Below are 26,336 nucleotides of genomic sequence, written 5' to 3'. Positions count from 1 at the left end.
CTATGGGGCTTGTCTGTCCATGCCTTCCTCTCTATCATTCCAGAGGCTTTTACTAGTAGAGGCAAGTTTTTCTGTAGAAAAAACTGGGCAGGCTGTGCTGTTTGTGTGGTTGTTTTTGGTGGAATTTCTAGTTAAAGTACTGGACAGTGTAGCCTGTGGATATAGACTGCATTATTTGTCTTTAAATTCTCTCTTAAGTGTCTTTGCAGGACTGCATTTTTTGACAATTTAAGAGATTATTTTTGATTGCCGGGGAACACGCACATGGGCGGGACTATTCACTAGATTATGACTATACACAGAGATCCCCTACTACAGAAGGAGTAGTTTCTGTCCTGTAACTCCAGTTCTGTAGCAGGGGTATCTCTGTTAAAGTCATAATCTAGTGAATAGTCCCGCCCATGTGCGTGGACCCCGGAGCAAGCAAAAATAATCTCTTAAATTGTCAAAAAATGCAGAACTGCACAGACACTTAAGAGAGAATTTAAAGACAGATATGCAACCTATATCCACAGGCTACACTGTCCAGTACTTCAACTAGAAATTCCACCAAAAATCCACAAACAGCACGTCCAGGTTTTTCTAGCCAGAAAAACATGCTTTTACCAGAAAAGCCCTCAGGAATGATAGAGAGGAAGAAGTGGACAGACAAGCCCCATAGGCTGCCATTATGTGGCTCAGAACAGGATACTGTGCCTTTAAGAGAACTTTCCAGAAGACTCACAGTATCCCAGAATGCACTGCAAGTCCCTTTTACTTTCAGTTCTTTTTGAAGGCATAACACGCCCGACCTGTAGCATTTCTTACATGAATAACTCTCCACCGGGGAGGAGGGCGGGCTCTTATGACTAACAGAGATATCCCTACTACAGAACTGGATTTACAGAAACTACTCCTACTGTAGTAGGGGATCTGTGTATAGTCATAATCTAGCCCATCCCCACACCAAAGCAGCAGTGGAGAAAAGAGAAATAACACCACTACTGTGCGAACAGATTTCGCAGCGAAGCCTGCCCAACCGGAGCGTCTGCCCTGGCATCAGTGTCCAGGCAGTAACTCTTAGCAAAGGTATGGACCGACTTCCAAGTGGCCGCCTTGCAGATTTCTGCAATTGGAACATTACGGAGCAAAGCAGTCGTGGCAGCTTTGCCCCTGGTGGAATGAGCCTTAGGCTTACCCCCTAAGGTCTGATTAGCTTTTTGGTAACACAATTGTATACAGGACACAATCCACCTCGAGATGGACTGTTTAGAGGTAGCAAGACCCGTCGTTACTGATCCATAATAAAACAATTGGTCTGACCTACAAATATCCTTTGTTTTATCCAGATAAAATTTCAATACCCTCCTAACATCCAGGGAATGCAGGGACCTTTCCGCTGGAGAGGAAGAATTCTGAAAAAACATAGGTAAAGTTATGGTCTGGTTAACATGAAAATTAGATATAACCTTTGGAAGAAATTTAGGGTGAGTACGCATAACAACCTTAGCAGCATGAAATACAGTATAAGGTTCTTGGCAACACAACGCCTGGATTTCACTCACCCTGCGGGCCGATGTAATGGCCACGAGGAACACCGCCTTTCAGGACAGGTGATGCAGCGAAGCCATATGAATAGGTTCAAAAAGCTCCTTCATCAATCTGGACAGCACCACATTCAATTCCCATGAAGGCGAAGGAAGCCGGACAGGTGGGAACACTTTCTTCAAGCCTTCCACAAAATCTTTGATCACAGGGATCTGAAAGAAGGAAGTCTGTGAAGGGCATTTCCTGTAGGCAGTCAGCGCAGCAAGATGAACCCGAATGGAATGGACATTAAGGCCAGACTGCGCTAGATGTAGAAGATAAGGAAGGATGACATCTTCCTTACACGTCGTTGGGTCATAGTTCTTGGACTTGCACCAGATGCAAAACCTCTTCCACTTGTAAGCATAAGAAGTCCTAGTGGAAGGTCGCTTGCCCTCCTTCAGAATGTCCATGCAATCTTCAGGCAGATTTATATGGCCATACTGCACTCTCAGGAGCCATGCCGCCAAACTCAAAGACGAGAGGTTGGGGTGCAACATCTGCCCCCCCGAACTTCATGATAAGGTCCAGCCTGCACGGCAGCCGTATGAGGAAGGAGAGACCGGGGAAGGAGAGACCGGTGAAGCAGGTCCGTGAACCATCACTGCCTGGGCCATTCCGGGGCAATCAGGATCATCCGCGCCCTGGACTGGGACAGCTTGATGAGCACTGTCGGAATCAGGGGAATGTGTGGAAAAGCGTACAGAAAGCTGTTCGACCAGTTGATCCATAACACATTCCCCAGCGTCCCCGGCTGGTAGTACCTGGAGGCGAAGTCTCGGCATTTGCTGTTTTCAGCAGTGGCGAACAGATCTACTTCTGGAGTCCCCCACCTTGGGAAGACTTCTCCTAGTACTTCGTCGTTTATGACCCATTCGTGGTTTTCCTGAATCAGTCTGCTCAGTGCGTCTGCCTGAACACTCTGCACACCTGGTAGATTGGTAGCCGTCATCGTCAGTCCTCTGGCCAGAAGCCAGTGTCAGATCGCCTGCGCCTCCTGCGACAGTGCGTGATCTCGAGTCCCCCTGCTTGTTGAGGTACTACATCGTGGTCGTATTGTCCGTTTGCACAAGCAGAGAGTTGGTCTGGAAGGATGGATGAAAGGCCTTCAGCACCAAGTGAACAGCTGAGTTCCAGGAAATTGATGTGGTACGTGGACTCCGTCTGGGACCACGTCCCTTGAATCTGTAAGTCTCCGGAGTGCGCCCCCCTCCCCCCAGCCATGGAGAGACGCATCAGTCACGATAGTCTGCGTGGGATTGTCCTTGTGGAAGGGAACCCCTCTCGAGATTCTCCGCCAAACACAACCACTTCAGAGACTAAAGAGCATGCAGAGACAGTCGTATCCTGTCGTCCCAAGATCCTTTCCTCTGATCCCACTGACCCTCCAAGCACTCCTGCAATGGTCTCATGTGCAGCCGTGCGTGTGGCGTGAGGAAGATACAAGAGGCCATCGACCCCAGTAGAGAAGACACCGTCCTCACTGTTGTAGATGGAGTGGTCATAAGAGCCTGAGCCTTCCGAAGGAGTGATAATCGTCTCTCCTCCAAAGGAGACACGCTTGCTGACAGCGTATTGGAGGCTCCCAGGTACTGTATGCACTGGACCGGAGTCGGGACAGACTAGGACATGCTGACGTGCAACCCCAACTTGTTCAAGAGAACACACGTCTACTGGAAGTGCTTTTGAGCTTCCGAGAAGGAGGCCTTGATCAACCAATCGTCCAGGTACGGGTAGACAAACACCTTGTTCTCTCAGGTGTGCCGCTACCACCGCCATGCACTTCTAAAAAGTCCTGGTCGCAGACTTCAGCCCGAATGGCAATACTGTGTATTGCTAAGGATTGAATTGCAGGAACTTCCTGTGTTTGTGTGCAATGGGCACATGGAAGTACGCATCCTTTAGGTCTATAGAACATAGCCAGTCTCCCTGTTGCAGCCGAGGATAAATCCGATGCGACAGCATGCAAAACTTCTCTGCGAATCCACTTGTTTGCTTGTCGCAAATCCAGACTGGGCCTTAATTTGTTCTTGTCCTTCTTGAGAGCCAGAAAGAACCGGGAGTACAGACCTCTTCCTCTTGGAGACAGAGGTACGTCTTCTATCGCCCTTTTCCTTAACAGGACATCAGCCTCCACCTGGAGCTCTCGCAGTTGAAACTGAGCTGACCGGAGGAATCGCTGGATGCGGGCTGGTGAACCGAAAACTATCCATTGCTAACAATATTCAGCACCCACTTTTCCTGAGTAATTTTGCTCCTCTGCCAGAAAAAAAATTGAACGCTTCCCCCCACCGGAGTGGGTAACGGATGTAGGGGAAGTAACCGCTCAGGGTAGAGACCCAGCTGGGCCTTTGGTCACTGTAGCGTACTGCTGGCCGCCTCTACCCTTCTGGAAGGGCCTCCGGAACTGCTACTGCTGTTGCTGCTGTCGCGAAGCCTGCCCTCGCCCTGTGCCCCGAACCGTCTCTGGAACAGGCGGTAGGACTTTTTCTTTGGGCTTCTCCAACCCAACAGCCGTCAGGGTCTCGGCCTCTGCTTTCATGCGGGCCATCTCATCGTCCGCATGCTTGCCGAACAGGGTTTCCCCCGAAAAGGGCAGATTGGCCACACGCTGCTGAGCCTCTGGCATGAGTGATGAGAGCCTAAGCCAAGCATGGCGCCGTTGGTTGATCCCATGACAGTACCCATGGGCCGCCAAAAGAGACATCAGCAGCCGCGCTGATGACCTAGTTTGACACCAGCATCCCCTCCTTTAGGATCTCCTGAGAGTCCTCCTCCTCCTCCTCTCGGGGGAGGAGTTCCGTGAACTGCTGGAGGGTCTCCCACAGGGCACAATCATACCGCCCTAGCAGAGCATCACTAGACTCCTTCATAGCCGTAGATGCCGTCCCACAGGCCTTCCTGCCAGCTGAGTCGATCCATTGGCTCTCCTCATCAGGAGGATCAGTAGACGGGGAGGTAGCATGTTGTTTCCTGACCACCGTCACAATAACAGAGTCCGGAATCGGATCCATCCGCAGAAAAGCCAGGTCAGAATCTGGGGCCCTGTACTTAAGGAGCCGGGAGGGAACGGCCTTTACTACTGGGATTGGTGGAGCCAGCAGTTCCTCACACCAGCAGTGACAAAGGACGAGCCAAATGCTTCTTATGAAGGGTCTCAAAAATCACGGACGTCATGGGTGTTGGAGCCGTCACCGTGATACCCAACTTCGCTGCACCCCTCAGGAGAACATCCTGGAATGTGCTGATGTCGTCCACTGGAGACTCTTGTCAACAGGGATTCCAACAGTCACGGAGTAGGTCCTGGTCGAGTCTGTGATCGCCGCCTCCTGTGGCGCAGTCTTGACCTTGTGGAAGACCTGTAAAGACTCCGCGATCTACCCCTCCGCCCGGAGCTCGTTCGCGATCTCCTTGGCTTCGGTCGCTCGGAAGGTTCCACAGGGGCGGGTGACTTTGGCTTGGCTGGGGCCCTTGGCAGAGGGGTCCCCTTAGGAGGAGTCAGATACCATGGCAGTGAAGCTGTCCTCGGAGGAGGCTTGTCAGCTGGCAGCTGAGGTTGAGGCAGAAGTGGTGGAAGTGGAGGCGGGGTGGGGTGGGAGCCCACGGAGGAAGCCCTCTCGGCAATGGAGGGGGCATAACTGGCTTCTGCCTAGAAGGGGTATACACTATGGAGTACACCAAGCCCGGTGACCCGCCTTCCTTACTAGGCTGGGGCGTGTCTCCCATAGGCCCTTGCAGACTGACTGCAGGCGCCAGAACTCCTTCCGCGCCTTCTTTGCGTCGAAGAACAGCAACCAGACTGCGAGCGCGGCCCCTCGACGGTGAGCGTTGTCTCCGATGGCCACCTGCACCTAAACGGTGATCGACATCAAGGATCCCCTCGACGACAGCGAACGGCGGTGTCGCCGAGCTCCAGGTCACCTCTCGACGTTGATTACTCGAAGAGGACGCCGACAAAATCACCGGAGACCTAGACGGTGGTCTGTTCAGTTCCCTTGCCGCCGCTTCGACCCAGAGCCCTGGGGAACAGACTAATCATCCCTCTCAACGCAGTAATCTGTGCAATCAACGCATGCGGAGAATGGGGAAGTTTGCTGGTCTTCCAGCCCCTGGGGAGCCCCCCCAGAGGCCTCAGCATGGGCAGAGGAAGCCCTTTCAGACCCACCTTGTGCCTTCAGTCTTCTGTCTTAGAGGCCCTGAAGCCTGATCTTCATCCCATCTCTCAGGGCCCTGCTAGAGAAACCCTGGCAAATGTCACACTCCTCTGGGGATGATACACACTTTGTGAGGGTCCGACTTGGCCTTCTTCCTGGAGCACTCTGAGCATTTATCGAATAATGCAGGCATATTGACAAAGCGTGCCCACTGGGAAGAAAAGCCTTAAAGTACTTCAGAAAAGTACTAATAATTTGAAAGTGGAAAATCACCAATAAACCCTTGAAAAGGGAGAGCTCAATTCCCCAGGGTCCTGCTTGCAGGAGCCGGAAAAAAAGAACTGAAAGTAAAAAGGGACCTGCAGTGCATTCTGGGATACTGAGACTTCTGGAAAGTTCTCTTAAAGGCACAGTATCCTGTTGTGAGCCAGATAATGGCAGCCTAAGGGGCTTGTCTGTCCACTTCTTCCTCTATCATTCCTGAGGGCTTCTCTGGTGAAAGCATGTTTTTCTGGCTAGAAAAACCTGGACAGGCTGTGCTGTTTGTGGATTTTCGGTGGAATTTCTAGTTGAAGTACTGGACAGTGTAGCCTGTGGATATAGGCTGCATATCGGTCTTAAAATTCTCTTAAGTGTGTGCAGTTCTGCATTTTTTGACAACTGCTAGCTCTGGGGTCCACGCACATGGGCGGGACAATTCACTAGATTATGACTATACACAGAGATCCCATGGTACAGAACAGAAGGTGCGCTTAGTGACTCACTATAATGTTGTCAAACTGTACTCTATAATTAATAAACACTGGCACCTGTTACAAGCGGATAGGGACCTACAACCATTGTGATAGAGTATAACTTTTAAGAAGGGAAAGACGTAGAGTAATGACCTTAGTCCCAGCTATCCAGTTAAATTATCAGCGGTATGGCCCACGAATATTACAAAAGGATTTCACAAATGTGGACGATGTAGTTCATGTAGGTGGGCCAGAAAGAAGGTAACTAGCTTTAGTTACAATGGTTCAAAAACCTTTGAAATTGATTCATTTATAAATTGTGATACTACCTTTGTAGTGTACATTATAGTTTGCACTTGCGAGCTAATATATGTTGGTAGTACAATCAGGAGACTTCGCATTAGAATGGACCATTTGAGCCTGGAAAAATGGACACTAGGTACCCAACTGCGGCCCACTCAATACAGAATTCAGAAAAGAGAGATTAGCATGAACTCAGTTACTATGGAATAGACCATGTGACCCAGGACCCACGAGGTGATATATTGAAACAGACGCAGAGAAGTTATTTGGACGATGAAATTGAGAGTTGAGAATGGTTTGAATATCAGTTTTCTGGGGCAAGATTAATGACTACAAGATTAGCACATTACAGAGATGATTAATATGTTCAGAGCCGTCAAGAAGTTAAGGATAGTGTACAACACTGACTTAATGGTTTCAGGTGATTTTGGAAATGATATATTCCAGCTGATGTGAGCTTAAACTATACATTTGTAATAAGGAAGAGATTGTTATAAATACGCACTGCTGTACAATAGAAATGATTATGTATAATTATGTGGAGTAGAATTATATTTTCTATATAGATAACTATGTATAACACTGGAGATCCCCGAGAAGACGCTGCACCCATAGATGATTACGGAGTGTTGAACTTGAAAATCAGGCATATAGGAGACCATAAGATACTTTATGGGAAGATTGGTAAATAGTAGGCAATTGTTGTAATTGGATTTCACGATATTGGAGTGTTATATAGGATAAGACTCATAGTATATAGATAAATATTGTGTTTTATAATTATAGTTCATTTATTTTGTACTTATATTTTGATGATTAGTTGCGAGTAAAATGGTTATGGATATATGAAGAACTGAGACGTTTGTAGTACACTACAAGATGTCGCCCGCAGTTTGAGGGAATAAATAGACATTTCAAGATGGAGCTTGTGCAGCACGCCAAACGTCTAGTGAAGATACACACTAACAGTGGAACAGGTACTACGTTTGTTCGTTTAACAACGCTGTACTCCTATAATTTAGTCCTCTTCATAGGCGTTTATTTCTGTATTTCAGAAATAGTGATTTGTGGATATAGGATCTGGTCGTATACTTAATGGGAAAGCGAGCGCTATGAGTGTACTGAAACTTTGGATAATTCAGTTATACATGATACGGACTTAAAACGGGGTGATATATATCCTTTCGTTTCAGTAAAGTGGAGAGACACACGGAACAAGAGAATAACGAAGTGGATAATATTTACTGTCTCGGGATCAGATACACAGAGGTTAAGGATATGCAACTTATGGTAACACGTTTTAACAGATTAAATTTGACAACTATTTATGGTATACTATACATACACACTGAATTGATTATGAGATGAGGGTTGCTGAAGAGTGGTTGCTACCACAGTTTGGTATGCCACTATATATCTGACAGAGGAGGCTTATAAGAATGGATTTAATTAGGGGTTTATGATTTAAGATCTAAAGATGGATAGAGTATGAGATGATGATTACATCCGAGTGAATTAGGATAATATAGGTGAATACAAAATAGTATACTGCATCTATTCACGCATGTTGCTCTTGGTGTTACCTTAACCTTGGTACTCGACTACATCCTCTCACGTGTTAGGAGTGCAATGTGAGTTGGGTGTGGTATAACCATCCTTTCATATTCTTCTTTAAGATCTATGACTTATTACTTTCTAGAGCGTGTCTATACTATTTCACACTATTAGTAAAAAATGTATGGCCATGTGGGACTCAGGATGACTTATGAGAATTGTCTACAGCCCTGAGGAAGTCTAAAGTGTTGTATAACTACACAACGAAACAAGTGTTGGCTACTGTATTGGAAATCCATGTTATTTGGAAGAATACAAAAATAAAAAGACGAACTTTGATATGAATGAACTTTGAGTCGAAACTAAAAACGAATGAACTGTGGATTTTGGACATTCTGATTTAAGATATTGGGAGTGTGACAAATGCCAATTGAGATGCATTATAACACATACTGATATAACTTAATTTATTGTATTGTGAGTGCTCGGAGAGATTAGACTTATTGGTTGGTTTCGCCTAGGTGAAACTTAGTGGATGTTGGATCCGCATCCTTTTTCCTGGAAGCACCACCACAAATTGTGACCTCATACATTAACCTAGATAGTTATTGTGAGCGCCCATTAGTCTGTAGGTATCCAAATAGTCAATGGGCATTTTACCTAAATGTGTTCAGGTTGGACCTGAATAAAATTAGGCTAGTTTTAATAGAATATTAAGGGTTTTGACGAACACCCCCCCTCCCCATAAGTAGGTTTTTCTACGATGCATGGCTTTACAACACTGATTAGTCAAAAGGAGGGCATTTTTAACAGCAGTTTGATCCGAGATAGTGGTGCATTCAGTTTCTAATTGTATGGACTCAGGGCTATTGTGTTCCAAGTGTCACTAAGCGCAATTAGGTGAGTGACAACTGTAATGTTCAGTTGAGGGGCAGTAAATTGTCAAGTAAAGGTACATTTTGCTGTATTTAATACACATGTCCAACCTGGTTTCCTTTTCCTGGCATACAAGAAAATGCAAGATCAGGTTAACGAGAAATACATGCAGGATCAGGTTAACAATGGTAGGGCAGCAGTGTATGGAAAGCATTACAGTCTGAAGAAAAAAAAAACATTTGTACCCAAAGGGAAAATTCTGGTCCGAGAACATCTAATTCACCTCATACGGACCGTTGTCCCTGCTGCATATATGCAAGGTTGTGTGGACCAGTTTTGGAAGTCAGTCTTAAGACTGACCAAGTAATGTCTAATTACCATCTGGAAAGCTGACATCTATGCTAGTATGGAATGCAGGGCCCTTGGACTCCAGTGCTTCTAACAAGTTAAGCCATACCTACTTTATTCTCTTCAAATCAGTTCATAGACTCACCGGGTTAAAGCTCCAATTGAAGTGACAATACGAAGCTTGTATCATTGCTACCTGTCCAGTGGTCTTTGGGACCCCCCCACAAACCAAAGCAAGTCCATAAGAGAAAAATCCCAGCCAGACACTGAATCCACTTTCCAATGGCCTGCTGCAGGGGGGAACATAGCTGAATAAAGCTTAAGTACTTTATTAAGGACGTTGGCCATGGACTATAAAAACCCAGTTCCCAAATAAGTAATCCAGGCTTCCACCTATGAGAGGCTACCTTATGTGTTCAAAGAATAGCAGAGTACATCACACACTGGGAGAGATGCAACATTCAGGGTAACTATTAAAACATCCAGGAACTCGAGAGCTACTATGAACACTTACATGGCAATTTCAGTTTGCTTTAATGATGTAGAAATGGAGTTGTCAAAAAAAAGCTTTATTTTACAGGAAGGAAACAATTATAATTCTTCAATCAATACTGTCCAACCTGATAAAACATCCCCCAAATATACACTAGAATGTGCCAGCCTTCCAAATGAGGGGGTGTCATAACCAGCGTGGGTACATTGCATACCTACACTTCACTGGCCCGCAGACAATGCAAACATGTGACGTTAATGGAGATCAAACACTTCTCCTCATGAGCCGGACTCAGCCCAGGGGTCCCAGGTTACTTTAGTATAGCGCCAGATAATACTGAAGTGAAACGACAATTAAGCTCCCATGTTAGTTTGGCAGATTATCGATGGCTCTTCTGCAGATTCAAGAGTCCGACTCCTTCTGGTGCCTAGAAAAGAGAACACAAAAAAGTATGTTTGGGGAAAACCAGCTTAATGCCAAAAGAAAAACATACTTTTAGAGCCAGCTAACCACCAGACCACAATGTTAAGCACTAAATATAAACTTCCTTAAATGGTCAATCTCAGTTAGTAACGCTTGACCAGACGCACTGCTGATTTCAGCCCATTAAGCCACATGGTCAGCCCATTACACAGCAGGGGGTGGAGGGACATGACAAGCACCATACATTGTAAGACAGCTTCAAAGGGTGGAGGTCTCAGATGGTAGTGCATGTACAGGCATCTCATGGTCGTGAGACTCGAATTAAGACGTTTGCCACATCACCGACCTCCAATCTGAACAGAAATGATAAAAAAGGAACTTACCACAAAGACTGGTTCTTGGCAGAACGTGCGATGGCTTCATTGTTCAAAATAAACTGCATGGAAGTGAAATCGCATGTTATGAGTAATAAGCATCAAACTAAATGATCTTCACAGAAGAGCTCGGCTCCAGTGGAGCCACCCAACCAAGCTTCAGCACATGAACCCAAGACCCACTGGATGAACAGGCATCAGCAAAGCCATATGGCACCATCGTCAGAGCTCCTTTAGGAACTAGGAAGACCATCGTGAGAAAGACATCATCTGCCCAAATACAATCAATCTCATTACCGCAGGATTAATTGGGTTCATCCAGCTGCATTGTAGAAGACATTATGGCTTATGCAGTCTTACCTCCAAGAGCAGCGATTCCCCTATGGTCTAGGATGGCTCTTCTTCAGTCAACACCTTCCCCGGACCAGATACCTACGAGTGCAAGCACAGCATGCCTTAATACTTTGAATCACCCATCAAATCTCTGAATAGTACAGTTTAACCACATGCAGAAGCCAGCATCAGTAAAGCCCTTGGGCATTATCGTCAAAGCTCCGGGAAGCTTAGAAGACCATCGTGAGAAAAGCATCATATGCCGCTTCAGGTCTGAATACACCTCCAAGAACAGAGCCAAAACACCTAAACTCTGCTAAGAAGAATAAGACTATCTAAATTGCAAATATATACACACCAGCAAGAATATTTAGTCTCACGCAGTTGGAAGTCTGATGTAGACACTGATAAGCTTTGAATATTGACATTGAAAAGCTATGGTCTTGGTAGCCAATTGGGAACCACTCAGGTAAACTGGCTTATTACGACCCAGTGCAGCACATTCGTGTCAACAGCTATGAACCCTTAAAGTTGTGAGTGTTCGGCACCTACAGAAACAAGCCAAAGTATCCCCTCACATTTACCTTCCAACAGGCCAGCCTCAGAGGGGCAGAATGGTGGCTGCACGTTGATGCTCCTCAGCTTGGATGACGTAAACCTAAATCAAAAAATGCACAAGAAAATCAAATTGCAGCATTTCCCATTGTTGCCCCTTTAAATAAATACTATCCATGTGTCTAAAATGAGCACTGGAGCAGCCGCCAGCCCGGTTAACGCAAACAGCTGATGCAATGGCTGAGCAGTTCAAAGCATTAGCCTACACCCCAGCTACCTCCCGAGCAAGGGGCAGACCTCAGCAGTCAGATCCATAGAGGTTGTCATCACTAGTCTCTGGTTCGGGATAGACTCATCACTGGTCTGCTTGCGGGGGATGGGGACTGTATCAAGAGACACGAGGAAACAGTTTGTACCTGTGTGAGCTGCAGAACAGGGCTCCTTGGGAACATCCTGGACATGTAGCACTGCAAGAATAAAGGGGCATTAAACATCAGCTCCTGCCAGCAGATGACACGTGCAGAGGAAGGCCAGTTACTCAGATCAGCAAAACTAATGCAGACACATTTTAGCACTCAAGTCATAGTTTTGCATAATTTAGATTGCAAATTAATACAATCCCCTGTAAAGGTACTAAAGCACAATATGTAGGTTTTCTATGGTCATAGGTGAAATACTTAGTGGATTACATTTTGGTATGTATTTTAGGGGCATATTACGAGTCTGTCAGTCTAATCACAGGACAGTCTTCCGACTGCCCTGGAAGAGATTCATGGCAATTGCGTAGCAGTCATGAGGCTTCAGCATACGACAAGTTCTCACTGCCACACTTTACATGGCAGTGTGACTGCCATGAAAAGTGACAGCGAGGAAACAATGGGGGCCACACAGGGCCTCCTGGTGGTTATGGGATGCATCTACCTCCGTGTTCTGCATGACCAAAATGCAGACCATTGTGCATTTATCTGAGCAGAAACATGCTTTAACATTCCCATTGTGGTGCCAATTTTAAAGGTACTGCAGTGAGAATGCTAAAATGAGGCCCTTCAGAGACAAAAATCGATTTGACAGGTGGTCTGTTTTAAGTGTGGTAGCAGCCCTGCTCCCACGCTGCAAAAGTCCTAAGGCCCCTAGTGTTTCCATAAGACTACATCCACAGGCAACCAGATACTTTACACTAGCGTATTTAAGGTAGGTCCCTTTTAAACAGGGGCCGCTAAAAGTATGGCTTGTTAGAATTTGTATGGGACTGTATTTTACATATTAACGTTAGGGTGTAGCCATAATGAAGTTCTTAATTTTGTCCTTGAGCAAAAGGCTGGGCAACTTAAGCCCTCGAGTCCCAGATGCACCCTCCCGCACAAAAGGCCTAGCCTCTTAGAACATACTCAAGAGCCAAAACACTGGCAGAATATAAGGTGTTGCAGGTACCAAATCAAGACTTGGCCTACACCCTAGCCTGCCTTAAGGGGCACAGACCTCAGCAGTCAGATTCATAGATGTTGTCGTCACTAGTCTCTGGTTCGGGATAGACTCATCACTGGTCTGCTTGCAGTGTGGAGGGGTCAGGGAGGGGCAATGTTATCAAAAGATATGAGGAACAGTTTGTACCTGTGTGAGCTGCAGATCAGGGCTCCTTGAGACCATCCTGGACCAGTAGCACTGCAAGAATAAAGAGGCATTAATCAGCTTCTGCCAGCAGATGGCCACGTGCAGGGGACTGCCAGTTACTAAGTCAAACAAAACCAATGCAGACGCATTTCATTCTAACATACAGCACTAAATGCCAATTGAAAATATGGAATTACACAAAAGCAAATTACACTACAGACATGGCTTGATAGGTTCTACTACTTGTGATGCCAATTTAGGATTACAATTTGGGTATTGCATCCTAAAGTCTCCAGTAGACTTCACGTATGGGCAATTGTAGGTTTCACTTTGTAGCTCACAATGAAGACAGGTTTAAGACATGAAGCAGTTTCAAGGGTGCCTTGGCAGAATGCGGTTATGGTAGTTGAAATTTGAATTTCACATATTATGTTAGGGGTAGGTATTCTGCATCACTGTCAATGTTTTCCTAGAGCAATAGAATATACATCGCTTACAAGATGGTTGATGCATTGTCAAGCAAAAAGGGCTTGAACAGCTAGGTTACCATGGATTATCTCTTCCACCACACTCTTTAAAAATGAAGTAAATGCTATCTTCATGGCTAAATACACCTAAAATATTATCTTGACCACTGTTAGTACTCTGCACCGATCTATACTACATGTTGACCCTTTTAATTTGTATGAACTGTCTTATTACTCACATGTTGGGCTTTGTAGCCACCTATTTGTACCATTCTGTACTCATGTCATGTTGGGCTTAGTTGCCACCTATTTTTATTAATTGACCTATTGATTTATCTGTTAACCATGTTCCCTCATGTACTTCTCTTTGTAAAGCGCTCTGATATCTACAAGGATCTTGTCCGCGCTATATAAAACTTCAAAAAAAAAAATAAAGTGGTACATTCAGGATACACTTATGTCGCCACACTACAACTTAATAAAACCCTTACATCCAGATGCACCCTTCCTCATACAAGGTCTGCACACAGGAGCAGAAATAGTTGGAGTATAAGGTGTCAAGACTACACTCCACCCGTGCCCTGAGCAAGCGGCAGACCTCAGCAGTCAGATCCATATAGGTTGTCGTCACTAGTCTCTGGTTCGGGATAGACTCATCACTGGTCTGCTTAGAAGCAGGGGGAGGGGGAGGGGCGGGGCGGGAGACGAGGAAATAGTTTGTACCTGTGTGATGCAGATCAGGACACCGTGGAACCATCATGGACCTGTGCCACTGCAAGAATAAAGAGAATAATCAACTTCAAGACTCAGCAGCTGTACACAGAAATTACAGTTCTTTACTCATAGGAATTACAATATGGGTTAATCCAATGCTCACGCATTTTAACATCCAGTACCAAATGCTACTTTTGCATATTCTAGCCAAAAAATTGATTTACACAACAGCAAACTACACTACGGTCATGGCTTTATTTGGATGCAAATTTGTGATTACATTTTGGGTATTGCATCAGTCTCCAGTAGACTGATGGATTTACACAGCTTACATAAATGTACTAAAGCGAGGAAGTTATACAAATCCACCCAGGGTAGGGCGAAATGACAGTGGGAGACAGGACCTCAAACTAGAATGTTCTGCGAAATGTTATATTCTGTAAAATGTGGAAATTTGGGCAATCTTTGGCTACACATTATATAGCCCCAGACATATGGACAGATTGTTTTGCCAGCCTAGATTGAGGAAGACGACCAGTCATTCCGACTAGCATATCTAGCGGCTTTTTCATCTGCTAGATCAAGTCATGGGTAGTAGAGCTCCTGGCCTGATAGTATTCTGGCTGACCTATTTTTGCACGACAGTACAAAGGTCAAGTGACATTGTTAGCCAATGCAATAGCCTGCGGAGCTCCTATACTGGACTCTTGAGATGTGCTGAGCTAATACCAGTTTTCAAAAAGGTGACTGATCCGTACCAGTAAATTATAGGCCAACTAAACTAACTGATTAAAGACAAAAAGTTGTGGCACGCTTAGTACTGACAAGGTACCTACGTGCCAATTATGCCTTGCTACCTCATACCTGTGATATATGTAATATTTCTACTATTTACATTAACTTGTTGACCTACCTTCCGACTATGCTCCCTTGTTTCCTCCACCCTTCCACCTCCCTTTGTAAAGCGCTCTGTTATCTGCAAAGATCTTGTTCGCGCTACATAAAACTTTCAAAATAAAAGTACCGAATGGATCCCCACAAACAAATACACATGCAGGATTTTGAGAACGAGTTAACACTATTATTTAGTTTATTTTGAAAGTTTTATATAGCGCGAACAAGATCTTTGCAGATAAGAGCGCTTTACACAGGCTGGTGGAAGGGTAGGGGAACAAGGGGGCATAGTAGGTAGGTCGATCATCAAGTTCATGTACATACCAAAAATATTACGTATAGTACAGGTATGAGGTAGCAAGGCTAATAAACGGATATATATATATAGAATATAAGTCAACACACATGTGCAAAGGAATATATAGGCTATATCATAATAAAATACTGGAATACTGGAATACTGTTCGCAATGTAGGTCAAACGCATTGTTCAAGTGTATTTAGCCATAAGGATACTTTTGACTTCTTTCTTAAAAAGAAGTTCTTTCTTAAAAAGAAGGGAGGAGATGAGCCTCGTTTCAGGAGGAAGTGCGTTCCAGATCCTGGGCGCCATTCCAGAGAAGTTTTTTCCTTCCGGAATCTTCGTGGTTTCAGCAGAAGATTGTTTGTGCTCCTGGTAGTTCTGGACCCGCCGGAAATTGTCAACTTATGAGTGAGGTAGCTGGGTGATTTCAGGTGAATAGCCTTGTGCGTCATGCAGGCAATTTTCAGCTGTATTTTGGCTTTAAGAGGCAGATTGATCAAGCATGGTTTCTTCCTACTTTATTGGCCAACAGTGGTGATCGCCAAGGGCAGCATGTATGCTGCCTTTGTAGTCTCACAAGTTGTGGATGTTACTACCTGGGTATGCCCTTAGGCCCACTTTACTCAATAGTTGGCCACTATGAGGGAAGTTTGGGGTCAGTTCTGTATGGTTCAGAACAGAGGGACTTTTCGAAACTAGCTTTATTTGACCGAATTTCATTCTAGGTTGTAAATCTCCCAATAACATGCATTTGGACCCCTGAAGCATACATATGCCCCATTTGCACCGAGACAAAACACTGTCTGGGTTACTTGCCCAGCATATCTGGGCCTGCGAAACAAGTAGTTGAAACCAATATGCAGGAACCCGAGCACCAGAAGCAGCAGCGTTGCACTAACATTGCGCTCCGACCAATCAAGTTCCTCGGCTGGATGTGGATTACAAGATCAAAGCTGGTATGTTTTAGCCTTGTAATTCGCTAGTTAATGTAGCTGACTGTTGTGTTTTAACATGCAAATTACTGGTTACAAGTGTAAATATTTCACTAATGCTGCGATGTCTATGTACAAAGTTTTATATTCGGTCTTCATATTGCTTTTATGGACATATAGAGCCGAACTGACAGAATAAAATACTCAACGTTTAAAAAGTGATGAAGTTGTGTGGCTTGGGGGAATTGGGTTATGGTAGGTTACTTTTGAATCCCACATATTCAAGTTAAGGCGAAGGCACAACGCACCCCCTTTTCTTAATGTATTCCTTGAGACATAGATTATACATAGCTTACAAGATGCTTGCTGGGGAGTCGAGCAAAAAGGGCATCAACAGCTAGGTTAGAATGAATAGTGGTACATTCAGGTTACACTCCTGTACAAACATTACAACTTAATAGCACCCTTGCCCCTCATTAAAGGCCAGGCCTATTAGAACGCAAAAGAGCAGTAACAATGGAGAAGTATAAGGCATGGTGGGTGTCAAGACTACACCCCCAGCCTGTGCATGGGGCACAGACCTCAGCAGTCAGATCCATAGAGGTTGTCGTCACTAGTCTCTGGTTCGGGATAGACTCATCACTGGTCTGCTTGCAGTGGGGGGGGGGGGGGGGAGGTTTCAAAAGCAACGAGGAAATAGTGTATACCTGTGTGAGCTGCAGCTCCGAGCACCTCTGGACCATCATGCACCTGCATAGCAATAAGAACACATTAGCAAAGCTCTTGCGACCATCAGCTGGTCAGTAGTACAGGAACGTCTCAGTTACTAAGCAATTTCATAGGAAATCAAACAATGTAGGTAAAAGCAGCATCATTGACGAGGCAATTACAATTATTAGCTCCAGAAAAGGGAGACTACCTTAGAAGGGACAGCGACGCTATTCAGGCACGCCCTCAGCAGCAAAGTTTCTGGAGAAAAACAAAAACATTCTAATTTAGTGACAGAGCAACTTTATACAAGGAACAAACTCACTTAGGAGTAGGGAACGGCATGCAGACAGTTAATTGCAGTTTGGGTACACAGTACCATGGGGAACACCCATCTTCATGCTACAGCGTTTCTAGTTGCGGGGGTGTCACAGTATGGCTGTGAAAGAATTCAATTACTGAATACTCCCGTTATTAAAGTTAAAATTACTGGATTCGGTATCAATTCGTCAAATTTTACTTTGGTGAACTCAGTAAATTAAGGATATTTCCAGCTTCACATCTTTTAAGAGCTCTGGGATTCCGGGTTCAGTACTGTTAAGCTGTTAGGATATCATTGGTGCAGTGTCTGATAGAATGCCATTTTGTTCCTAGTTCACGTAACTGAAACTCTGAAACTACAAAGGAAAAATCTGCCAAGGTCATTTAAAGGCGAGGCATGAATGCAAGTTGTCTGCATAGTCCTCCCAACCCCCCCCCCCCCGTGTGGATGTGGATGGGGCACACGTGGTTTGAATGTACAATAAAGGTTCTTATCCCCTAATTTTGTTAACCCGACTGATATTGTAAGACGAGCGGAAGACTTGAACACATTAAAAATTGAGCTCTTGCTTGTAAGGAGGCAGGTTAGGTACAAAATTTGGTTAGGTCGTCATGGTACAATCAAGACAAAAGCTTAAGATTAAAACCCATCTTTTATGATCATGCTAAAAGCAAAATAACTTCACGTACTCTTTGTAAACTAACGGAACGTCTGCGATTGTGCAAACCGCATTACAACGAATGATTTGACCTACAAGGTGCAAAACTTGCACATCTGCATTAATTTCATTCTCATCCATACACCCGCGCCCAGTACCCAGCGTGAAGGATGAGGTAGCTTGAAAAAAGAGCGAATAAAACAATGCCAATTAACTAGATACTAAGGAGAGAAGCCAGACAACGAAGTCTCAGATGGTAGTGCATGTACAGTATCTCATGGTCGCAAGACTCGAAAACTGACAATATCACATCACAGACCAGTGCAGGCACAAGGTACGGGCGATACGTAGTTTTAAACTTACCAATATGGCAGAGTTCACAGGGCTGGGCTGTAAGAAACTGCACGGGCCAACAGAACTGCAAAGAAAAAATCGCAAATCAAGTTAACAGGCAACATGTTGATAACATCTAGAAGACTGACACTAAAGAGTCAAATGGGCAGTTACACCAGCCTTTCAATTCAGAGTGCCAAAGGCCAGACTTAAAACAGGAGGAATAAGCCCCCGAAATTGTGGAAGCCTAGGCAAACGACACTACTGCAGCAGAGAAGCAGTCGAAATGAACGGAATTTTCCTCGAAGCTCTACAGGTAAGGTAACTAAGCCACCATAACATTTAAGACCGCACCAAGATTTAAGACTACCCCACCCACCCCCAGTACTGTGGGGCACGTGATCTACAACTTTTATTGAAGAGCCGTCCATAACCGGCATTGCCTCGAACGGGACCAGGTTCAAGTTGTGCTTGCAAAGACCTGGATCATCTCAAAGAGCCTGAAAACAAGCCCACAATACTAGACGTCCAGGCATCAGCCAAGCCATGTGGCGTTCTCGTCACAACCCGCGTGCGAGCTCGGAAGACCATCGTGAGAATGTACATCATTTGCCAGACACCCTGCCCGGAAGGGACATCTACTTCCAGGCAAACAGACACTGGAAGGTGGGGGCTCTTGAGCACGTTATTACAGAATTATCGATCATACCTCCAGCCAACTTCTTATCCATCTTGTTCCAGTGATGGGCATCCCTCCTGGTGAACCTGTGGGTCGGACAAGCAATAGTTAAAACCAGTCTCGAAACGTGTCTGCCTCAGTGGGCGCACACCACTTTACCGGTAAATGCAAAATAGGAGTCCCTCAGTCTCTGCGTGTCAAGTCACAGAGGTGCACTTTTATCAACATAAAATTTAGAGCCCAGTGCTGACATCATCGGGACAGATCACTGCCGAGTCTGGAACCAGACTTCTACTCTGAAGATAGAATTAGAAGGCTTGCATCACAGAAGCACGCGAGTTCACAGCCTGAATCTATAGGCGCCACATTACTACAGCTAGAAAGCATTGAAAACTGCCCATACATCACAAGATGCAGCTTGTGGTGATCTACGCAAACACTGCACCGCAGACTAAAACAAAGTAATTAAGGTTTAGTATACAACAGTCACCACAAGGGATCATTAAGTAGCATACCAAAGAAATGCCTTCGTCGTTGCTCGTACGAAGTTTCATGGACTTTTCAGCATGGCTCCTAAACCGCAAGATAAGAGGAAAGATCTTGGGAACCAGATTTGGCCAGACTCACTGCAGAGCCACAACGTGAGCCTACACAATGCACAAATTGAGTAATCACAAATCAGGGTTTCTATTTTGTAATCCTGGGCCCAGATTTAAATTGCCATAGGGCGCAGACAAAGAGCGCCCAATCAGGAATGTTACCACACTGCCAGCTACCCTAGGGCAGTTAATTCAGTCAAAGATCAGCTTCCAAGCTACTATATTTGACTGCAGACGACATCACCCTCTGCACAAAGAGTGCATCCGCTTGTGAGGTTGGTCTGGCAGTTCATGGGCTCCTTTTGACTTCTCCGGTGTCCCCGACAGCGCATTAACATAGCAGCACCTTTTTGCGGTGCCTCTCAGCCGGTTAGGCTATGTGTCATTAATAGTGCGGAGGAAACATGATTTGCTCGTTTGCATGGAGCTATGCAAAGAATGCAGCCAAGGTAGGGCCAGCACTAGCATTTTACAGGGAGGGATCACAAGCATCTGCAGTCCCTTCTGCAACACAAGTGCATGAAGGGCACACACCCGGTGTGCCCTAAGGCACTGTACACTGCTCAGATTTGACAGCTCGTGTGCAAAAAAAACATACAAATATGAGCACAGTCCCTCAGTATCTCTGCATGTCAAGACAGAGAGGCACGTTTATCAACAGCATTTTTTAGAGCCCAGTGCTAACATCATGGGGACTGGTTCTGTAAACAATAAAAACTAACATACCAGAGCTTTTGGTGGTCCAAGCCGAATTCCATCTGAATCGAGAAAGCAACTGGTTTCTGAAGAACACTGCATTCAAGATCTACAAAAGAAAGACAGAAGTCAGGACGACAGAAGGGCGGGTGCTACTTTAATCTCAAAGGCCGAATCAGCAAAGCAGGCTAATTAGCTGGAAGACAAATCCATTAGGTTTGATATTTAGTTACTTCCCTAGTAAGTCTTTGGTAGTTTTTGTAGCTTTAAAGGAAAGGTCTTGCAATATGTCCTTTATGCACTGTGAAAGGACTTAGTGCCTAAATCGGTACACATTTGTCGTTCCTTATGGCAAGGCTTTTTCTCTGCCTTTTCTGTACTCCTTGTATAGTATAAACTAGACTTCAAATAATTGGAGTGCATCAGGTCATGTTTATAGGTGGGGATTAAGCGATTTGCACAGAAACACATGATGTAAGCTGATGAAGACTAACCTATTGACAGCTCTGGCCGCACCAGCCTGGGTGAAGGGAGGCAGAAGCCACATGGAAGCGAGATTGAAGGTCCCAATAGGAACTAGGCAGGGCCAGGCGCAAGCCTTCAGCAGCTCACCCACCTCCACATGTCATGCAAACAACTCCTGATGCACTATCCATGTAAATACAAACTGCTGCTGAACACTCGTGAATGAAAACCATGCCAGGAACATGTTACAAAGTATGCATATGGCATTCATATCCCCCATTAAGCCAGTTTCAAAGGACTTACCAAGTTAGATCAGTACAGAAGCGCAGGGAGTGCATTTTTTGCCCAGGATTTTAACTATTTATATAGGATAGGGCTTACCTACCCCTGAGGCACTGAAGCGCCTTTGGGTCAGTAGAGCACTACTCTGGAAACCAAAAAGATTTGTGGTGGATTAGGAGGAGTAAAAACAAGGTTAGTATTAGTATGGAGAGGTATAAGTTAATTTGGAGCACAGTGCACAGGAGTGTTAGTTTGATTACATAGAGTAACGGAGGGACAGTAGTCGAAATCCAGAAGGGTTAATTACGATACAGTAGTAAGCGAAGGTCCGGGATGAGTAATAGAGGAGGAAGAGCATATACAGGGGGTTTAGAGAAAGACATCAGCAGAAACATGAGGTTTGGGATGAGTCAAAGGAGAATTTAATAGGGTTTTGAGAGATCATAGTAAACTGATGTTTGGGGTGGGCCAGGTGTAGGAGTTAGGAAGGGTTATTTTGGAGATCACAGTAGCAGAAAGGGTTTGAAATAAAGATAGAGGATACATTGATAGGTGTGTCGGGACACAGTGTCACCTGCCATGGCTTCAGATTGCCATCATGGTTCCCTCTACTCTACAATCAGCGCACACTACAAAGGATTCCACTGCATTCAGTAAATACTTTATGGGAGCCTCTACAGTGCAGCTGATGCTGCATGTTTTTTGTCTTTAGAAATGCTAATGGGGATGTTAAATACCTACAGGTGTCATTAAAGAGCAGGAGACAATTCCTAGAGCTTGCTCTACATCCTGCTATTTTTGCTGGCCATTCACCTCTGCAGTACTTGTTAAACAGTTCTGGACTAAACTTTTGGTTCTAGTTTATAAAATGCAGATAACATTTGGAAACAAAAATAAGTAAGAGGCACAGCTAGAAGGCTGTGCTGATCTTGGAGGCTGGTGCTTTTTACCTGAAATTTTAGCTTTGAAAAAAGCATTTGCAAAAGGGTAACCAGATTTAGTCCTTACTAGACTGTACCTTACCCATAACATCTGTACTTTGAGAACCCCCAACCCCCTTAGGTGCATTGGGCTTGCTTGCTACACTGCTTTACCGTGTCGTGAAATTATGCATGTCTAGAAAGCGTGTCACCAACATGAAAAGTTTGGAAACCTGTGGTGTAGGAGGACAGTCCAGCTTTAAAGTGTTTTGCATTAAAAAGCACAAAAATATAGGGATACATGATTACATAGTAAAGAAATTTGTGGAACACAGCGAGATGTTTTGTTTGTGGAGTAGGGAGGCATTGATGTAGTGGTTTACTGTGAGATTTGTAAATGAGGCACTGCTGGCGTTTGAATTTTGAATAGTGCAGGGGTGAGGTGTATTAGACAAGTGTATGTGATGTGTAAGAGGGGATGGACTAGTCCTCTGTTTTTATTTGATTACTGGATTAGTTAGTGTGGTGGTGTGTAAGGATTGTATGGTTGGGTGTAATTTGTAAAAAAAAAAAAAAATAAAATAAAAAATAAAAGTAAGAGTGGATGGCTGCGATGGACCCCCAAGGTGGACTGGGCGCTTTCCTATGTTCCTCATTCAGACATGCTGCTGCATTGGTCTGCATATCGTGACTTCTCTTAGCCGTACTGACACGCACTTGTCAGTAAAGTTTCCGGAGTGCATGTCTGAATGCATTAATTATGCATGTGACTTGTGGATATGTTAGTGGTATAGGACCGAGCTGTTTAGTGAGAGAATGCAGGCGCCAGAGCTTAGTCAAGTTAGAATTGTGTAGGTTTTGTAGAGGTTCAATTCAGATTGTTTGCAGTGTACAATATTAATCACAGCCTTAAATTTAACAGCAAATCTAAGCCAAAGCCCTAATCTCCAAGTCCAATAGGAAGCCCTAGCCCAAACAACCTCTGACAACAAGAAGCCACATGCAGCACTTTAGACCACACAACAAGCTTTTAGCAGCTTACATCTACAAATCACTACACCACATCTCTACCATCTTAGCATACTTGTACGCCCAAAATACATAACGATGGAAGTTGAATAGTAGTAAAATAATTAAGCTTCTAGGACTTGGTACATGCCCTGATATTTATTCTTAAAAAAGGTGAAAGATAGTTAAGCTAAAGAACACCGCTATTAGTACAGCCAAAAGATATCAAGTATTTGACCCGCCCCAGCAACAAAGGGCAACATTACACCACATCCACCCTCGCACACATCAGTTACACAGTAAATTGTGTACCCTGCATGGTTTGTCTCCTCAGTCATGGTCCAAGGACTCTGAGAAGTCGTAGGAATATACAGGATGAAGCTCAGCAACCCGAAGACTGCAAGCAAGCTTGTTCTCCAACAGCGTGGAACGGGATTGTACGTCATGGGCCAATGGCCTACGCTCCCATACGCCACTAGGACAGAGCTGAGAGAGAGCAACCTCCCCAGGTATCCCTGTTGGACCACCATTCAAATTATAAATTACAAACCAAATCAACAAACTTATAATCATTTGTAACTAACTTCTAACCACAGCAAGCGCCAACCTGAACTTGTCGCAATTTCAGTGCATGTGTAATTCTTTTAGAAGTTCTGCTCCAGGACAGGTAAGTTTTTGTATAGTTGAACATCTTTTAAAAAGTTACTAAACCACCATTGTCCTGCAGTTGTGCTAGAGTAGTGTTGCATTATGTGCCTGATCTTAATGTGAACACATTTATCTGGATCAGTGCAAGTATTAGGACCCTTTATTGAAAAGGTTCGTGGCAAACTGACGATTAAGGTACCCTGATGGAAATGAAACTCAAACTACCAACATTAATGAAGAATAAAACATTTTTTAATAACCCCTTTTACAAATAAAATTGGTCCACGATAAAACACAATTAATGTAAAGTCCTTTCTCGAAAGAACAGCTTAAGCAGTAACAGACTACATGGAGTCGACTTTTCACTAGGAACGGTGAACATTTACCACCCACCATATGGCATTTTAGTGAATACAGTAAAACCCAACTCGTGCAGGTATCAAGTACATTTAAGTAGGCGCGATTAGGTTTTACATTGGATCTCACTACTCAGTCCCCAAGCACGTGGGCAACTAAGCCATGTTTAAGACCGCGCCTCTTAATTTTACATTTACAACTATCATAATTAGGAGTGGCGGCGATTCCTAAAACCACCCTTCAGGAAATGTGTGGGAAGCGTTCAAACAGATTGCAAACCAAGTAAACTAACGCTATGGCCGAGATGTCAGAGTTCCCAGGTCATGTGTTCACCATGTTAGATAAGTGAAATCACGAGACGAACTACTTTTTTTTTAGAGTTACGGAGAGCGGGTGGTGCACACTAAGGGGCAGATTTATGAAGGCCTTGCGCCTCCTTTGCGTCACTAAATGTGACGCAACGGCGGCGCAAACAATGCGCCCTATTTACAACGTGACGCATCTAAGAGATGCGTCACGTTGGAAAGCCCTGCGCCATGAGGAGGCGTTCCTGCGCAGGGGGGGGCGTTCCTGTGCAGGAACGCCTCCTAAAAGTGGCTGAGTGATATCTATGAGATTTCACTCAGTCACTTTCTACGTCACTTCCTTACGCCTGCTTGAAGCAGGTGTAAGGGTGACGCACAATGCATAGAATAGGTGGCTCCTGTGCATTGCAGGAGTCATGTCGCACTTGCGACATGACTCCTACAATGCGCCGCCCGTACGTCGAGAGATACGTCACGCATCCTCACTTCCTTGCACCATGGTGCGCCGCATCATAAATGCGGCGCACCATGGGTGGCGTAGCAGTGGCGCATGTTAACTGGCGCATCCCCGGGGATGCGCCAGTTAACATAAATCTGCCCCGAAACCCTTAAAATGCGTTCACAATACGTCTGGACTCCTACGTGCAGTAAAGTGATTAGGTGCTCTAACGGGACATGTAACGAATAGAATCTACCTTTTAGCCCGGCTTAGAGATGTCCAAGATGGCACCCTCTTATGGCCACGCGCTGCCTTTATTTTATAGGACTAATTTTGCGGCCCCAACAAAACTTTAGATCCTATCGTTACTGAAACGACCCTCAAAAAGCCCCTACTTAACACTCGGCATTAAAATAAAGACGACTCTTAAGCGACAGCACCACACAGGCTCCCTTGCAGTGGTCGACATGGACGAAGGACTAAAGCAGCTCCCTTAACGTCTGCACCGCGCCTGTCTCCGCGGTGGCTAGTGCAACATCTGCAAAAAAGTGTGATACAAAATGGCCACTGGAGGTTGCGCTTCGCTCTTACTAACCAGCTTTTCACCAATGGATGATTAGCGGGTCGAACTTATTTCAAGTCAGAGGGGGGACTGCACCACTACTCGAAGGGACTAACCTACTGCTGAAAGCTAGCCAAGCAGCCGAACAACGAGAAGTGTGTTACAAAAAAAATCGAGGGGAGCCAGGAGGAAAACCTGCTGCTCCACGCGTTCAAGGCGTGCAGGGAACCGAAGAAAGCAGCAAGCGCATTATGCTCTTAACCAGGCGCTCATTCAGCTCACCTCGCCAGACGCGGCGGCGCCGCCGCCTATACGGACACAGGTCGGACCACACCGTGACCAGTAGAATCATGTTGTTCCGATGTCAAGCAGGAAAGAGAATGAGAAACGTTTGCCGGTTCCTTATAAAGAAACCCGTGGCCTGAACACGCCCTCTCGTGACGCCTTGTGGCATTAAGCAAATGTGGAGCTTTCCCTAAACAACGGTGTCCTATTTGGGACAGAATGGTGGAAGCACAACCGTCGGTAACGGTTACTGAACTTTTCTCTTTCGACGTAGCCAGCTGTGTTACTACCTGTTGCTCATTTCCCATTGGTGGAATCTCGGCGAAACACTTCAACATCACGTAATTCTGGGCATATCACTTAGGGTCACAAGAAAGTACATTAGAAATTGCGAGTTCCTAATTGCGATTCCAAGCGAACCTCAATTCGGAAATGG

General features: G+C 45.0%; 1 long non-coding RNA gene and 13 other non-coding genes across 18 annotated transcripts in view; all 14 read right to left on the bottom strand.

The window, feature by feature from the left end:
• LOC144770508 (uncharacterized) overlaps positions 1 to 26,057 on the bottom strand; it is a 65,177-nt gene extending 39,120 nt beyond the window's left edge. Inside the window, exons 1-14 of one of the 5 annotated variants that reach the window (XR_013598914.1) lie at positions 25,898 to 26,057; positions 20,660 to 20,738; positions 19,850 to 19,907; positions 19,365 to 19,420; positions 18,686 to 18,740; positions 17,554 to 17,603; positions 17,342 to 17,384; positions 14,515 to 14,563; positions 13,325 to 13,375; positions 12,130 to 12,180; positions 11,743 to 11,816; positions 11,186 to 11,257; positions 10,835 to 10,887; positions 10,095 to 10,455 (exon numbers count right to left, since the gene is read on the bottom strand). This is a non-coding gene — a long non-coding RNA (uncharacterized LOC144770508). Of the gene's footprint in view, positions 1 to 10,094; positions 10,456 to 10,834; positions 10,888 to 11,185; positions 11,258 to 11,742; positions 11,817 to 12,129; positions 12,181 to 13,324; positions 13,376 to 14,514; positions 14,564 to 17,341; positions 17,385 to 17,553; positions 17,604 to 18,685; positions 18,741 to 19,364; positions 19,421 to 19,849; positions 19,908 to 20,659; positions 24,713 to 25,212 lie in introns of those variants that run through there. The other 4 variants (XR_013598915.1, XR_013598912.1, XR_013598913.1 and 1 more) reach the window with 4 other exon arrangements.
• LOC144771228 (small nucleolar RNA Z195/SNORD33/SNORD32 family) lies at positions 10,720 to 10,800 on the bottom strand. Its single transcript, XR_013599183.1, has one exon. It is a non-coding gene; the product is annotated as a small nucleolar RNA Z195/SNORD33/SNORD32 family (small nucleolar RNA).
• On the bottom strand, positions 11,014 to 11,100 carry LOC144771245 (small nucleolar RNA SNORD35). The gene has a single exon (XR_013599199.1). It is a non-coding gene; the product is annotated as a small nucleolar RNA SNORD35 (small nucleolar RNA).
• Positions 11,338 to 11,422, bottom strand: LOC144771247 (small nucleolar RNA SNORD35). The gene has a single exon (XR_013599201.1). It is a non-coding gene; the product is annotated as a small nucleolar RNA SNORD35 (small nucleolar RNA).
• On the bottom strand, positions 12,009 to 12,077 carry LOC144771251 (small nucleolar RNA SNORD50). The gene has a single exon (XR_013599205.1). It is a non-coding gene; the product is annotated as a small nucleolar RNA SNORD50 (small nucleolar RNA).
• LOC144771257 (small nucleolar RNA SNORD50) lies at positions 13,191 to 13,259 on the bottom strand. The gene has a single exon (XR_013599211.1). It is a non-coding gene; the product is annotated as a small nucleolar RNA SNORD50 (small nucleolar RNA).
• On the bottom strand, positions 14,388 to 14,456 carry LOC144771254 (small nucleolar RNA SNORD50). Its single transcript, XR_013599208.1, has one exon. It is a non-coding gene; the product is annotated as a small nucleolar RNA SNORD50 (small nucleolar RNA).
• LOC144771256 (small nucleolar RNA SNORD50) lies at positions 17,214 to 17,282 on the bottom strand. Its single transcript, XR_013599210.1, has one exon. It is a non-coding gene; the product is annotated as a small nucleolar RNA SNORD50 (small nucleolar RNA).
• On the bottom strand, positions 17,447 to 17,517 carry LOC144771233 (small nucleolar RNA SNORD34). Its single transcript, XR_013599187.1, has one exon. It is a non-coding gene; the product is annotated as a small nucleolar RNA SNORD34 (small nucleolar RNA).
• Positions 18,566 to 18,644, bottom strand: LOC144771230 (small nucleolar RNA Z195/SNORD33/SNORD32 family). The gene has a single exon (XR_013599185.1). It is a non-coding gene; the product is annotated as a small nucleolar RNA Z195/SNORD33/SNORD32 family (small nucleolar RNA).
• On the bottom strand, positions 19,182 to 19,269 carry LOC144771244 (small nucleolar RNA SNORD35). Its single transcript, XR_013599198.1, has one exon. It is a non-coding gene; the product is annotated as a small nucleolar RNA SNORD35 (small nucleolar RNA).
• LOC144771280 (small nucleolar RNA SNORD88) lies at positions 19,511 to 19,598 on the bottom strand. Its single transcript, XR_013599228.1, has one exon. It is a non-coding gene; the product is annotated as a small nucleolar RNA SNORD88 (small nucleolar RNA).
• On the bottom strand, positions 20,543 to 20,631 carry LOC144771279 (small nucleolar RNA SNORD88). Its single transcript, XR_013599227.1, has one exon. It is a non-coding gene; the product is annotated as a small nucleolar RNA SNORD88 (small nucleolar RNA).
• LOC144771223 (small nucleolar RNA SNORA73 family) lies at positions 23,609 to 23,826 on the bottom strand. Its single transcript, XR_013599177.1, has one exon. It is a non-coding gene; the product is annotated as a small nucleolar RNA SNORA73 family (small nucleolar RNA).
• Positions 26,058 to 26,336: the final 279 nt, after the last annotated feature.

The sequence above is a fragment of the Lissotriton helveticus genome, chromosome 7 (genome assembly GCF_964261635.1).
Source record: "Lissotriton helveticus chromosome 7, aLisHel1.1, whole genome shotgun sequence".
Lineage (NCBI taxonomy): Eukaryota > Metazoa > Chordata > Amphibia > Caudata > Salamandridae > Lissotriton > Lissotriton helveticus.
Note: the sequence above shows the minus strand (reverse complement) of the source record. Positions and strands in the feature narration are given on the sequence as shown.